This window comes from Elgaria multicarinata, chromosome 2 (assembly GCF_023053635.1).
Source record: "Elgaria multicarinata webbii isolate HBS135686 ecotype San Diego chromosome 2, rElgMul1.1.pri, whole genome shotgun sequence".
NCBI lineage: Eukaryota > Metazoa > Chordata > Lepidosauria > Squamata > Anguidae > Elgaria > Elgaria multicarinata.
In genome coordinates, this window is record NC_086172.1 from 9,001,294 (window position 1) to 9,016,140 (window position 14,847).

The window sequence follows — 14,847 nt, forward strand, 5'->3', positions numbered from 1 at the left end:
ATAGAGAGGAACCAGTACCTCACGTGATTTGGAAGCTCTACTTCTATTAATGCAGCCCAAAATAGCATTTGCCTTTCTTGCAGCCCTATCGGCTCACATTCAATTTGTGATCTACAACAATTCCAAGATCCTTCTCGTTGGTAGTATCGCTGAGCCAAGTATCCCCCATCTTCTAACTGTGCATTTGGTTTCTATTTCCTAAATGTAGAACTTGACATTTATCCCTATTAAATTTCATCCTGTTGTTTTCAGCCCAGCACTCCAGCCTATCAAGATCACTTTGAAGTTTGTTTCTGTCTTCCAGGGTATTAGCTATCCCACCCAATTTTGTGTCATCTGCAAATTTGATAAGCGTAAACAGGGAGAGTGGGGAAAGGGAGGCTTTTCTGGGTGCCGGCTGCACAGCCAGCACCCAGAAAAGGCCGAGTCGCCTTGGAGTGCCCAAATCTCACCTCAGCTTCAGCACTGAGGTGAGGCGGGCAACCCCCAAAGCACTCTGAGGTGAATCGGGGCTGTTTCAGGGGCTCCGAAATGACCTCTGAGAAGAATCGGGAGATCCATGCACAGCCCTAGTATACACACACACACACACACACACACACATTTTCCCAATTGACATCTCCTTGATTACTTGTATTGGGGATGTTCTAGATGTTTGGATAATAGCAGTACTACTACAGGAATACTTCTTGAGTTAGCAATCTTAGTTGTGAATATAATTGAGATATATAATGTTCACCATTAATATGGTAGGCTACTAACAATGCAAGCAAGACAATGTCTATTCAGAAGTGCTTTCCATTGAGTTAAATGTAGCTTAATCCCAGATAAATGGGAATAGACACACGTGCTAGAGAATAAGCCCTATTGAAGATAGTCGGACTTAAAGAGTACATTTGCTTTATTTAATTATCTAGGAGTAGTGCATAAGAGAGGCAAGCAAATGTGTGCTTCTAGCAGGTTTAAGATCTGCTACTCAGCATCAGATTTCCAGAGAGAAGCACTGTCACATCTCATTATTATTATTATTATTAGTAGTAGTAGTAAGTAGTAGTAGTTATTTCATTTTTATACCGCCCCATAGCCGAAATTATCTGGGAAATTTACATAAGATTAAAGCAATTAAGAACTATATACAAAATTTTAAACCATAAAAACATAAAACATACACAGAAACATATATATATATATATATATATATATATATATATATATATATTATAAACAACTATAAAAACAGATCCAGGATCAATGAAGCTCATCACATATTGCTAAATGCCTGGGAAAAGAGAAAAGTTTTAACCTGGAGCTGAAAAGATAGCAATGTTGGCGCCAGGCAGGTCTCGTTGGGGAGATCATTCCATAATTGGAGGGCCACCACTGAGAAGGGCTTCTCCCTTGTTGCCATCCTCCGAGCTTCCCTCGGAGTAAACACCTGGAGAAGGGCCCTAGATATTGAACGTAGTGTATGGGTAGGTTCATGTCAGGAAAGGAGTTCTGTCAGGTATTGTCCTGAACTATGTAAGGCTTTATAGGTTAAAACCAGCACCTTGAATCGGGCTCAGAAACATACAAGCAGCCAATGCAAGCAGGCCAGAGTCAGCCTTATATGTTCAAAACTTCTGGTTCCTATTATCAATCTGGCCGCTGCATTTTGCACAAGCTGCAACTTCTGAACCGTCTTCAAAGGCTGCCCCATGTAGAGGGCATTGCAGTAATCTAATTTGGAAGTTACTAGAGCATAGACAACTGAAGCTAGGTTATCCCTGCCCAGATAGGAGCGAAGCTGGGCTACCAACCGGAGTTGGTAGAAGGCACTCCGTGCCACCAAGGCCACCTGAGCCTCAAGTCACAGAGATGGTCCTAGGAGAACCTCCAAGCTACGAACTTGCTCCTTCAGGGGGAGTGTAACCCCATCCAGAACAGGTTGAACACCCTCCATCTGGTCAGCAGAACCACCCACTAACAGCATCTCAGTCTTGTCTGGATTGAGTTTATTAGCCCTCATCCAGTACATTCTTGCAGTCAGGCACCAGTTCAGCATATCTACAGCCTCACCTGATAAAGATGAGAAGGAGTAATCAAGCTGTGTGTCATCAGCATACTGATGACAATGCACTCCAAAACTCTGGATGACCACACTCAATGGTTTCATGCAGATGTTGAACAGCATGGGGGACAAAACTGATCCTTGTGGAACCCTGTACTGGAGAATCCATAGGGCAGAGCCACCAAGTAGGAGCAGAACCTCTGAAATGCAGTACCTCCTACTCCCAACTTAGACAGTCATCCCAGAAGGATACCATGGTCGATGGTATTGAAAGCGGTTGAGAGATCAAGGAGAATCAACAGAGTCACACACCCCTGTTTCCCGACATATGTCATCATGCAGGGCAACCAAGGCTGTTTCTGTACCAAAGCCAGGCCTGAAACCTGACTGAAATGGATCCAGATAATTGGTCTCATCCAAGAGTGTCAGGAGTGGGCTTGCAACCACCCGCTCAAGGACCTTGCCCAGGAATGGAACATTTGCCACTGGCCTATAGTTATTAAGATTTTCCGTGTCCAGGGAGGATTTCTTCAGGAATGGTCTCACTATTGCCTGCTATAACACTGGAGTCCTGGCAGATGTAAGAGATTTTATTCTGGAAGTGCCTAGCAAACATATTACAACAGGCCTCAGAAGGTTCTACAGTGTCCAGCATGCAATAGCCAGCATGCAATAGCCAGGATGCTGGCTATATTGCCAGCATGCAATAGCCAGGGCCGGCGCTGCCATAGAGGCAGCTAAGGAGGCGGCCTAGAGCGCCAATCAAAGGAGGGCGCCAAACGGCGCACCCGGAAGCCGCTCTCCTAGAGCGGCTTCCGGGTGCGCTGTTCCGAAGCCGCCCCCCCCCCCGCCCCCCAACACCAGCGTCCTGGCTTTGAAGCCAGTCGGGGGGGGGGCAGCTTCGGAAGGGCGCGCCCGGCTGGAAGCCGCTCACAGCCTAGGGCACAGCCTAGGGCACCGGTCCTGGCAATAGCCCCGGACAACTCTGAAAAGCTCCACTGGGTGGCAGATTGTTGATTGTGTTTTTGCCGCCCTCACTACCTCTGAGTATGCCTTACTGTAGACACTCACCAGTGTTTGACTGCATTGACCAGGAGTTATTCTCCATCTGTACTCAAGTCGTCTCCTATTTTGTTTCATCACCCAGCTCTGGGGTATACCACGGAGCCGTATGAGCTCTACACAGGAGAGGGTGCTCAGGAGCAATCATGTCATTTCTGCTCGCAGCATATAACTCTCAGCCCTGATGCAAAACTGCTGCTTCTCTCTCTCTCTCTCTCTCTCTCTCTCTCTCTCTCACTCACTCACTCACACACACACACACACACACACACAGAGACACACACACACACACACACACACACACACACAGACACACTTCCCCTTTTAGCTGAAGATGGTAAAAACCCACTTTTCCTATTTCAAGTGTTCCAGAGATATCAACTGGCCATCTTGGGTCATTAAGATTCTTAGGTCAAATCCAGAGTCTGATCAGGCATTGCTTTAAGGCAAAGCCATAGTGACAGTTCTATTCACACAACACCCATGTGGACATTGTAGCTATTGCAAACATACATCTAGAACCACCACATTCAAAACTCTATTCAATGGCATAGCATATACCTTAAGACATTTAGGTCATTATTTATGTCATTTATGCCACCCAATGTAAGTGTCCAAAGATGTACGTGGGGAAAACCATCAGACCCCTAAGAAACAAATAGGGAACCTCTGAGTAGTATCAGAAACAATAGACCAGGTGCTCCACTTGTATGCCATTTTGGAGAAAAGAAACATCTTCTAACAGACTTTAAGTTTGGGACACTGGAAAAATTCAAACACAAGCACGAGGAACAACTGCTGAGTGGATTTTGAAATTAAGCACCCCGTCTCCACAGGGGCTAAATTAGAAGTTGGAATTTTTGCCACTCCTGTAACTGTCCTGGCATTTTGAGACATGCCCTGATGTTTGTAGCTGAGTCCAGATATGAAAAGACCTTGAGTGAATTGGTGTGTCATGGTAATACCTGTAAGCAACACAAAGAAAAAAAACCTTGTCTAACAGTATATAAAAAACATACCCTTCAACACATTCCATCTAGTTGCCAGTGTAGAAACACAAGACAATCTGTTGTAAATAATTTCTGCAGACATTGTTACAAGTGAGTATCTAATATTTTAACTATTTTAGATTATTTTAATATATGCACAGGCCTTACTTGCGATGTGCCCTATGAACTTTTTGTATGAAATATTAAAATTCTTTTATTGTTTGCATGCAACTTCCTGACTGTTAGAGCAGTACAACAATGGAATCAGTGACCTAGGGAGGTTGTGGGCTCTCCCACACTAGAGGCCTTCAAGAGGCAGCCGGACAGCCATCTGTCAGGGATGCTTTAGGGTGGATTCCTGCATTGAGCAGGGGGTTGGACTTGATGGCCTTGTAGGCCCCTTCCAACTCTGCTATTCTGTGATTCTATGATTCATGTACAGGCCGTGCTTGCAATGTGTTTTTCCAGTTGTAACTTTTCTTTGTAGTTCTGTGTTATCTCATTCCTAATTTTTATATATGTATTGCTACAGCCCCTAACAAAAGGCAAGAGGTCAAAATGTTTCGGCCTTTTCCACAATAAATTTGTCTATAGCATTCTGAGACTCCCCCCCCCCCCCCGCAGACAGCATACACATGCAACCATGCGTTATGTGCCAGCATTTTGCTATGTGCCACTTCCCTTCCTTCTCATGATAAAATGCTCATACTAAATGGCTTATTGAACCGGCCTCCCATTGAGGAGCAATTAGGGAATATCAAACATACAGGAATAAATTAGCATTTGACTTTCATTAAAGCTATAAATATATACATCCTGTTATATCGTATCATGTTTTGAACATCTAGCAGTTGAGATGCTTCACTTTGTCTTCAAGTACCTGAGCTTTCATTTGACTTCTTACAGCCTTCTCAGGAGTGGGCAGAAGATAGATCAGTAGATCCTGATCTATCTCTGGGTGACTGGCGGTACATTGGCCGGACCTTCCAACTCCCAATAGCAAACTCACTTTTCCACCTAAATTAGGCTGCTGAAATGAAGAACACTTGGGATAAACAGGAGGAGAGTTTTGTGTGAAAGGCCTGTGACCAGGGTGACCATATGGAAAGGAGGACAGGGCTTCTGTATCTTTAACAGTTGTATTGAAAGAGGAATTTCAGCAGGTGTCATTTGCATGCATGCAGGAGCTGGTGAAATTCCCTCTTCGTCCCAACAGTTAAAGCTGCAGGAGCCCTGGTCTCTTAACTAGATACAAAAGGGGGAGGTCTCCTGCAGCTTTAACTGCTGGGATGAAGAGAGAATTTCACCAGGTGCCACATGCATACCAATGACACCTGGTGAAATTCCCTTTGGAATACAACTGTTAAAGATACAGGAGCCCTGTCCTCCTTTTCATATGGTCACCCTACCTGTGACCTCAGCTCAGTTTTCCTTTTGAAAATATATTCCTAGCCTCAGAATGCGCTGAAAAGTAGGCTTCTAGTTTTTTTAAGTACATCTGTCTTTGAAGTCTGCCCTCCCCTCTAAAAGAAGACCTTACGTGGGCCACGATCCTATGCATGTTTAGACAGAAATACATCCTACAAGTGGCAGGAATTATTTCTGTCTAAACATGCATAGGATTGCACCCTTGATCAATCTTTATTCAATACTTCTTGATGTTCTTGTAGGGCATTAACAAATTTAATGCTTTAGGCCAATTTTTTTCTTTAGTCTCTTCAAAGTCCAATGGGGTCTTTAAATATTGTTTGTTTTTCAAATCCTTCTCAGTTTCATCACATTTATTGCCGCTCTTTTGATCAAAGCTCATAAACTGAGATTCTAAAAATTGCTTACTTATCTTTCAATGCTGCTACAAATTTCTATTTGTCCTTTGAATTTTTTTCCTTTGTTTTGATATTCATGATTTTCTTACAGACTTCCACTGATCCACATTATCACCCCACCTTGAGAATTCTTGTGCTGCCCATGAGTTACTTTGATGGAAATATCCTCTTGTATACTAAATCCGTTCCCTGTTCTGATAAATTGCAGAGTTCCCACATTTGTTAGTCCACAAACTGATGGATCACACACAGAGTTTTTGTTTAAAAAAACCATAAATGATGTTTATTCTGGAGCTGTAATATCTTATGAGATAATTCCCGCAGTGGTATCTTTTCTGTAAATACTCCATTTTGGCCAATAATTGTAGTACTTATCAGATTGTGTGCAAGTTCAGGACAGAAAACTAACCCACCCACCCCAACCCAATAATGATGATCTCCCCTATCTCTGGAAACTGAAACACTTGGTAAGCAACAGACTGGTTCAGCTTCATCAGTAAACTTGGGGGAGTGGGGAGACACCCATTGAGAACCCTGAAAAAGTTTCAGAGAAGGACAACAAAGGATTAACACATAAAAGGCTAAGTTGATGGAGCCTCCTCACAGCAACAGACTTTTGAGGACCTGTGCTCAGACCACTGACTGCTAGAGAGTGTTTTAAACCATGGCCCGACTCAAACATCTGGAGGAGCCACCACTGGTGAATCCCTCCTGGGGCTTCTTGTCATGGCGGCAGCTGCCATTTTGAATGTTAACTCAGCCGGGGTGGGTTATTGGGGTGGTTAACATGTGCAACCCTAAAAAAGCCCAGAGGTTATGAGTGACTTGTCAACCACTCCCAACATACCACCTTTGCTGAGTTTGCAAATAACAGGCTGAAATATTCAAGAATGGTGGCAACTACCACAACAAGCATCCCCACTGGGAAATTCCCCCATGGTGGCTGCTTGTGATGTGCAAATCAGGTCACTGTAGGGCGATAGTAACAACAACCCAGAGTATGGGTTGTCATTGAATTGTGGGTTGTTCTTGAAATATGGATTTTCATTATGTGTTAACCCGGCAGTATGTTTTAACTATGGGTTGTTAACCACAAACAACCCAGGAAGCAAACTCATGGTTTATTGTTGGATTGTGGACTTTTGATTGTTCATGGTTAAGAACCTCTAGTTAAACCATAGTGGAGGGTTTGCTCGCAACAACAACCCATGATTCAACAACTGATATTCAACTTGTATTTTGGGTTGTCATTATATAAGAACTGTGCCGGATTGTGGCACAAGCCAAGCCAGCCATAGCTTAGGGCATCATATTATGAGAGGCATCTAAATATGTTGTAGTTAATGAGAAGACATATTATAATTGAAATAGCTTTGTCTTAAGTATGTTGGAAAGTCTAGTATGACTTACAGCAGAATGGCCTTATATAGAGAAAGCACGGCAACACATCATTCAGTATTGGAGGCAATAAATGTAGGGTAGAGCCAGTTTAAAAGAAGTTCCAATCAACTTTATTAATGCTTTTACATACATTTTCAGAGAAAGCTATCTAAGACTGTTAAATCACAAGCACCCTCTAACGCTAGGTGTGTGAGTGCAAGTAAGCAAAGGCATGAGATATTGGATCTTTGCTTCCTCTCTGGAGAGACCACATGATGCTTGTTGCAGAGAAAGGAAGAGGAAGAGGAAGAGGAGGGAGCAGGAAATGAGAATTGACCAAGCTACATGACATTCTCTGTAACACTCTAGTGTCTGGAAGAATGCAGAGTTATTCCTATTATCCAACAAAATATTTTTTTATATAAAAACCACCATTAAAATTCTGAATTGTGACTTCTCCTATCCCAATACACACTGAATCCAATCATTTAATTAAGCAATGCAATTTTTATATAGTAGAGCGGCTTAATATCAATTTCTGACCAAACCATGCACATTGTGATACAAGTGTGAAGTTTGGTATGGTGAAATTTATTACCATGTAGATTAAAATTAGATATAAGGGCAGCTCAGGAAATCATTGTAACAACCGTCATCTTGGAAAATGGCACCCAAAATTCAGTTTTCTCACAATAACGCTGTTATTTTTTATCTCACAGAAATGCCCCCTCCCACGCTCGGCTTGCCTGGACGGGGGTGGCCAGTTGTGGCTGGGGGCGAGAGAGATCAGACATGGAGGCTCACCACTGGTGGCCTCCATATGGTGCCACTGAGGAGGGAGGAGACTGTGAGGCGTTTTAAGCCTTACTCACTCCTTCCCGGTTCCTCTTTCACTTCGCGGCTCCCTCCCTCCCCTCCTTGTAGACAGTATGGGCTTGCTGGTTGCCCTTTTGGGGGGCCAAGTAGGAATTTTTTGCTCATAACCTAACTTGATTATGATTTTTTTCGCCTACTTCATTCTGTAAGGCAGCAGGAGAGAATTAATTAGGTTAATTTGGCTCATCTAATTTGGTCACATTTGTTCTGGGCTGGTAAGTGTGGGCATCTTGAGTGGGGCTTGCTATTGGTGAACAGTCACAGCACCAGCTGCTGGGATAAGATCAGATTACCTTTGAGGCCAACCCTCCTCACACACTCAAGAGCCCTGCGGCAGGGGTGCTGTGACACCGGAAGGCCTCCGTACTCAGTGGAGTCAGTGGGGTGGCGAAGCACTAGGCGCCACTTCTCTGACTGTGTATGGTTCGGCTGAAGCAAGAATGGCCTGTGGATAGTCCAAACAAGGATTCCTGCTTAGACCTTCACCCTCTTTTGCAGATCTTTCAATAAATGTGGCCCTTGTTTAAACCCAGCTTTATGTCTCGTCTCGTTATTTCTCGCTCTCCATTCCGCAAAAGATTTCTCAGTACAAAATTAAAAAGCATAAAATTTGCTACCAAAAAGAAAAGCTCCTTATTAATCTTTTCTAGGAGCAACCCTTGTCGAGATAGTAAGGTTTTATTCCTACTCATTTGTCTGAGAAGTCAACAATTCGCACGATCTCACCCTCATTTCAATCCTGCACTTTGTGTTCCAAGCCTGAAACTTCCAGAGGTCATATTTTACACCTTTTTGAACAAGAATATGTTTTGAGGCATCAATGGGGGGGGGGGAGTTAGTGAAAATAATGAGAAAATTCCATAAGAGGCTGCTTTTTTACTTCAGATTGATCTCAAGTATAATATGATTTAGTCTTCCTATTTTTAACCTTTCTTTTGTTTTTTGTTTCAGGTTAGATCACAACGAAGAAGTTTACAATGGAAAAAATTGCCAACAGGTTATTTTCACAAGGTACTTCCACATCAGGCTCACAACCTGACTGAAGTGAAATGGATTGGACAAAATGCACATTTTCCCAAGAAGATTGTTCCGATGATCTTCAGTGTCCTGCTACTTCCAAAAGAAAAAGGTGCTGGTGTCAAAACAGTTGCTGAAAGGCTAATTTCATCCAATGAACTAGGAACTTTACCACGTAATATTACATTCACAAGATTAAACTCTGGAGCAGGAATAGAAATTACGCTAAGAAAACACTCTAGCAAGTGGCACAAAAACTGGCAACTAAAATATAATGAGACAGAACTAAAATGGGCCATAAAGCAGTGATTAATACTGGCTTATGGGTTAGATATAACAGGATGGGACACTAACAGGGCGAATGTCAATCTTCAGTGGAGTAAAACAAGGCTGCCTACTGGTGCCCACATTATTAAACTTTTATATTAAGTAACTAATGAATGATTTGGCGAAGGGATGTTCCCACCCACCCCTGAAATTAGCAAATAAACCTCTGTCTATACTCCTCTACATAGATGATGCAGTTCTATTATCGTGGACAAGTATAGGTCTAAGATGTCTTTTAAGAGTTTTGGACTGTTATTGTAAGAATGAACTACTGCTGATCAACTATGCAAAATCCAAGGTGATGGTCTTCTCAAGAAGGAGAATAAAGCATAAGTAAAAGATCAACAACCACCCTATTGAAGAGGCCACATTTTCCTGATATTTGGGTATTGTATTTCGCTGTTCGAGCTCATGGTATTAAGGTCCTCCTGCATTTCTTCTATACGAAAGGAGGACATTATCTTCCCTTACCTATTCAAGTATTCCAGGCTACGTTTATCTCTCAAGTGCTATAGGGGTTAGGGCTGTGCACCCACTTCCCTATCTGCCTCGGAGGCCGGTTCGGAGCCCCCGAAGCAGCCCTGGTTCGGCTCGGGGATGCTTCGGGGGTGGCCTGACCCACCTCGGCGCTGAAGCCGAGGCAAAATTCGGCCCCTCTGAGGCGACTCGGACTTTTCTGGGTGCCGACTGTGCAGGTGGACGGCGGAGGCAGGTAAGCCCCCTCCCCCTTGTTGGCACTTTTTTCCATTGTAAACTTCTTCGTTGTGATCTAAACTGAAACAAAAAAGAAAGAAAAGTTTAAAATAGGAGGACTAAACGATATCATACTTGAGATCAATCTCAAGTAAAAAAGCAGCCTCTTAAATTTCATATTATTTTCACTAACCCCACCCCACCCCAACTGATGCCACAATACATGTGTGTGTTCAAAAAGGGGTAAAATGTTCTCTGGAAGTTTCAGGCTTGCAACACAAAATGCAAGAGTGAAATGAGGGTGAGATCGTGCATCTTGTTGACCAGGGCCGGTACCAGACTATTTTGCGCCCTAGGCAGAGGCACCCCCAGCTCTGGCCCATTTCCGCATTGGCTTCCTTAGGAAAAAAGCGTGTCCCTTGCTCTTGCTAAGACCCAATTGAGCATTCTCAGCGCCCGCTGCAGCTATGCCCGTTCTTGAAACAAATCCTCATGTTCAGCTATGTAGGAAGGCCAGCAGGGTCCAGGCAAGGCTGCTGGGTGTAGCAAGACGAGGGGAGGGGGGGCTGAGAGAGAACCATTAACCCTTTGTGCTGAACAGAGTCGGTGGGGTGAGGCGAGCGCCATGCAGGGAGGCGGCGAGGGGCCAAAGGAAGCGCCCGCTCCAGAAGGCAAAGGAGTTGGCGTCCTCCCTGCATTTGGAGAGGGCGTTGAGGAGGACCAACTCCCAACACCCGGGAGTGCCTCGCAGCCAGGCAGAGGGCAGGCAGAAGAGGTCTGAGGGCATTCGGTGGGTCCCCTGCTGGGGATCCCAGGGTTGCGCAGAGGGGCGGGCCGGGTGGGTCTGTTGGGTGCAGCCAGGCAGAGCACGACATGCGCGCCTGGCTCCTGCCGTGCTCGGTGCGTTGCCCCTTTGTGACCCCAGCCTTCAGGTGTCTCTCTCTCCAAGGCCCACGTCAACAACTACCTTTTGTCTCTCTCCCGGTAGGGCTTCTCCCTGCTTTGGGGCGACGGAGCCCAGCGATGATCCGCACCGTCAGCCCCTATCGAGTGGTGCTTGGGCAGTGCTGCTGTGCCCCTCTGAGGCTTGCGCCCTGGGCGGCTGCCTAGTTCGCCTTGTGGTAGCGCCGGCCCTGTTGTTGACTTCTCGGACAAATGGGTAGGAATAAAACCTTACTATCTCAACAAGTGTTGCTCCTAGAAAAGATTAATGAGGAGCTTTTCTTTTTGGTAGCAAATTTCATGCTTTTTAAATTTGTAATGAGAAATCTTTTCTGTGAGATAAAAAATAACAGCACTATTGTGAAAAAACTGAATTTTGGGCACCATTTTCCAAGATGACGGCTGTTACCATTTTTTCCTGAGCTGCCCCATATCTAATTTTAAACTACATGGTTATAAATACCACCATACCAAATTTCACACTTGTATCACAGTGTGCATGGTTTTAATGCTAAGCTGCTCTACTAATAAGGAGAAAACTATATATACACACTCAAACAGAGACGAATAAAGAAGGAAAATACCCTCAAAATTGAGCCCAGAAAGCTGAAAAGGGCTACTCTCTTGGCACAACTTAAAAGCCAAACTGACCAAACAAAATAACTCACTCAGTTCTGGGTTGTCAATGAAGGGTTAGATGCTTCAGGCAATACCCCCAAAATGGTGCAGCACTAGTGGCACATTGTCACAAGTGCTCCTATGGTTTATTTACATCTGGTTTGAAAAAGATCTGGGAGTTATGGAGTTTCTAAAAAAACCTTGTCGGATAGAGATAGACTAGCGCATCCACAGCTGGAGGGGGGAAATGACTGTGTCCCATTTTCTCCAGCTGTGCCCAGCAGAGGAGAAAGGAAAAAAAGGCAGGAAGGTGGGAAGAGAAGGAGGGAAAAAGACAGAAGAGAAACATGGAAAGGGAAGGGAAGAAAAGAGAAAGAAAGTGATGACAGGGGTCTTCTGTTGGCTGTCACAGTCTTACTTATAGGGCTGACCACAAGGCTCAGTAATAACGAAGGCAAATGTTCCAACAGACAGGCTTCTGTTTGAGGGAGTTCAAGCAAAGCAGGACCAGGCAAACAGGCAAAGCGTCCTAGCACAGGCAGGCAGTCCAGTATGCAGCGGATGGGTTGGTGTGCGGAGAGATGCCGTGATGATAGCCATACCTGATCTCCCACCGCCAATGTTGGGTCAGGTTGATATTGTTTAACTGTGTTTATATGCTTCTTTGGCCCAATCCAGTCGCTCCCATAAGACCTGATGTAGAGTTTCTGAATTACTTGATCTGTGTTTAGAACTAACGATGGTGGAGAGACCGAAGGGAAGTATCATGGGTGGTACCCATAATGTACAAAAATGGTGTTTGGTGGGTAGAGGAATGCTGGGACTTGTATGCAAACTCCGCTAAGGGCAGCAATTCTGCCCCATTGTCCTGTGAAAGTTGACATAGCACCGGAGGTACTGTTCAAGGGTAGTGTTGGTACTCTCAGTTTGCTCATCTGTTTGGAGATGATGGGCCAAAGAGAGGTGGAGTTGTACGTCCAGTGATTATAACAGGGTTTGCCAGAAATGAGTCAGAAGCTGGGTGCTGTGGTCTGAGACTATGGATTCTGGTAAACCATGTAGGCAGAAAAGGTTCTAAATGGGCTCCTTTCAACCCAAACTTTTCCAGCTGCCCGTTTTCAGTTTGAAGAAAGATGGTGAGATTCCACAGAATAAGCAGAGGTTTGAAGAGGCTGCGTCTTTGATGTAGGAGTAGTCGCCGAAGCCACGCTCACGATGAGGCTGCTCTGAAGACATTACGGCCCACTGAAGCTGGCTTTGGGGGGCATTGCCTTTGTGGACTTCCTCTTCATCATGCAAAGGGATGTGAGCAATGGGGACCAAAGGGAGGAGCCTTGGCTAAAGAACGCTGTGGTCAGGAAAGACCAAATGATTGACATAATGATGGGAGCCGTCAACAACATCCAGGACTCCATGCCAAAGCTGCAGATTGGGGCTCCGGTTCAGCAAGAGGTGCCTGTCCGGAACAGCAAGTCCTGCCTGCCGGGATATTACACACCAGCAGAACTGAAGCCCTTCATGGAATGTCCACCTCAAGACCCCAATAGCCCAGGAGCTGATGGCAAACCTTTCAAGAAGGACCAGTGGACACCAGAGGAGACGAAAGCGAAAGAACGTGGCTACGACAAGCACTGTTTCAATGCCTATGCCACTGACCGGATCTCTCTCCAAAGGGCCTTAAGACCAGACAGCCGGCCTCCAGAGTGTATCGACCAAAAATTCAAACGATGCCCTCCCCTCCCGACCACCAGCGTCGTCATCGTTTTCCATAACGTGGCCTGGTCAACTTTGCTTCGCACTGTGCGCAGTGTTCTGTATGCCTCCCCAGCTATATTGCTAAAAGAAATCATTCTTGTGGACGATGCCAGTACAGATGATTACTTGAAAGAAGAGTTAGACAACTATGTGAAGCAATTGCAGATAGTGAAGGTCGTCTGGCAGCTGGAAAGGAAGGGTTTAATAACAGCCCGATTGCTCGGTGCCAGCGTTGCTACAGGAGATGTACTCACATTCCTGGATGCTCACTGTGAATGTTTCCATGGGTGGTTAGAGCCTCTCTTATCGCGAATTACTGAAGAGCCCACAGCTGTGGTCAGTCCAGATATCTTCACAATTGAACACCTTTGAGTTCTCCAAGCCAACTCAATATGGGAAGGTGCACAGTCGAGGGAACTTTGACTGGAGTCTGACTTTGGGATGGGAGTCCATCCCTCAACATGAGAAGCAGAGGAGGAAAGATGAGACTTATCCTATCAAGACCCCCACATTTGCTGGTGGCCTCTTTGCCATCTCCATGTCCTATTTTGAACACATCGGCTCATACGACAACCAGATGGAGATCTGGGGAGGAGGAAATGTGGAGGTGTCCTTTCAGGTTTGGCAGTGGAGGTCAGCTGGAGATCATTCTTTGCTCAGTCGTTGGCCACATGTTCCGTTCCAAAAGCCTCCACACCTTCCTGAAAGGGACTCAAGTGATCTCCAGGAACCAGGTGTACTTTGCAGAAGTCTGGATGGATGACTACAAGGAAATCTTTGACAGGAGGAACCAGCGGGCCTCGCTGATGGCTAGAGAGAAAACACACGGAGACCTTACTGAGCGTCTTGAGCTGAACGAGCGGTTACATTGCAAAAACTTCACCTGGTATGTACAAAGTGTTTATCCGGAGATCTTCATCCCAGACCTTACGCCAGCTTTCTTTGGAGCTATTAGAAATGAAGGTTCTAAATGAACTGAGCAGTTTCTCTTGCTGAGCAGTTTCTCTTGCTGAGCAGTTTCTCTTGCTGAGCAGTTTCTCTTCCTGTATTTTAGGCCACCAAAAGACCCTAGTAACTAAGTGGAGGGTCTTGAAAAGGCCGGAATGTCTTGCTGGTCAGCTGCATTGGCAAAGCTGATATACTTCTGCCTGGAGGCACCCTGATGGGGTATAAAGATGTTCCCGGTTGTAGAAGAGTCTGTTTTGGACTGAAAAAAGGGAATTTTCTGGGGTACCTGGATCTTGACATTCACGGAGTGGGCCTGTGCATATTTGTCTTGCTGCTGCTGAACCCGGACCCGCTCTGCCATAGA

At 45.1% G+C, this 14,847-nt stretch overlaps 1 pseudogene; it reads left to right on the plus strand.

Annotated features, from left to right (window-relative positions):
* The first annotated feature begins 12,995 nt into the window (after positions 1-12,995).
* Positions 12,996-14,509, plus strand: LOC134393488 (polypeptide N-acetylgalactosaminyltransferase 6-like; annotated as a pseudogene).
* Positions 14,510-14,847: the final 338 nt, after the last annotated feature.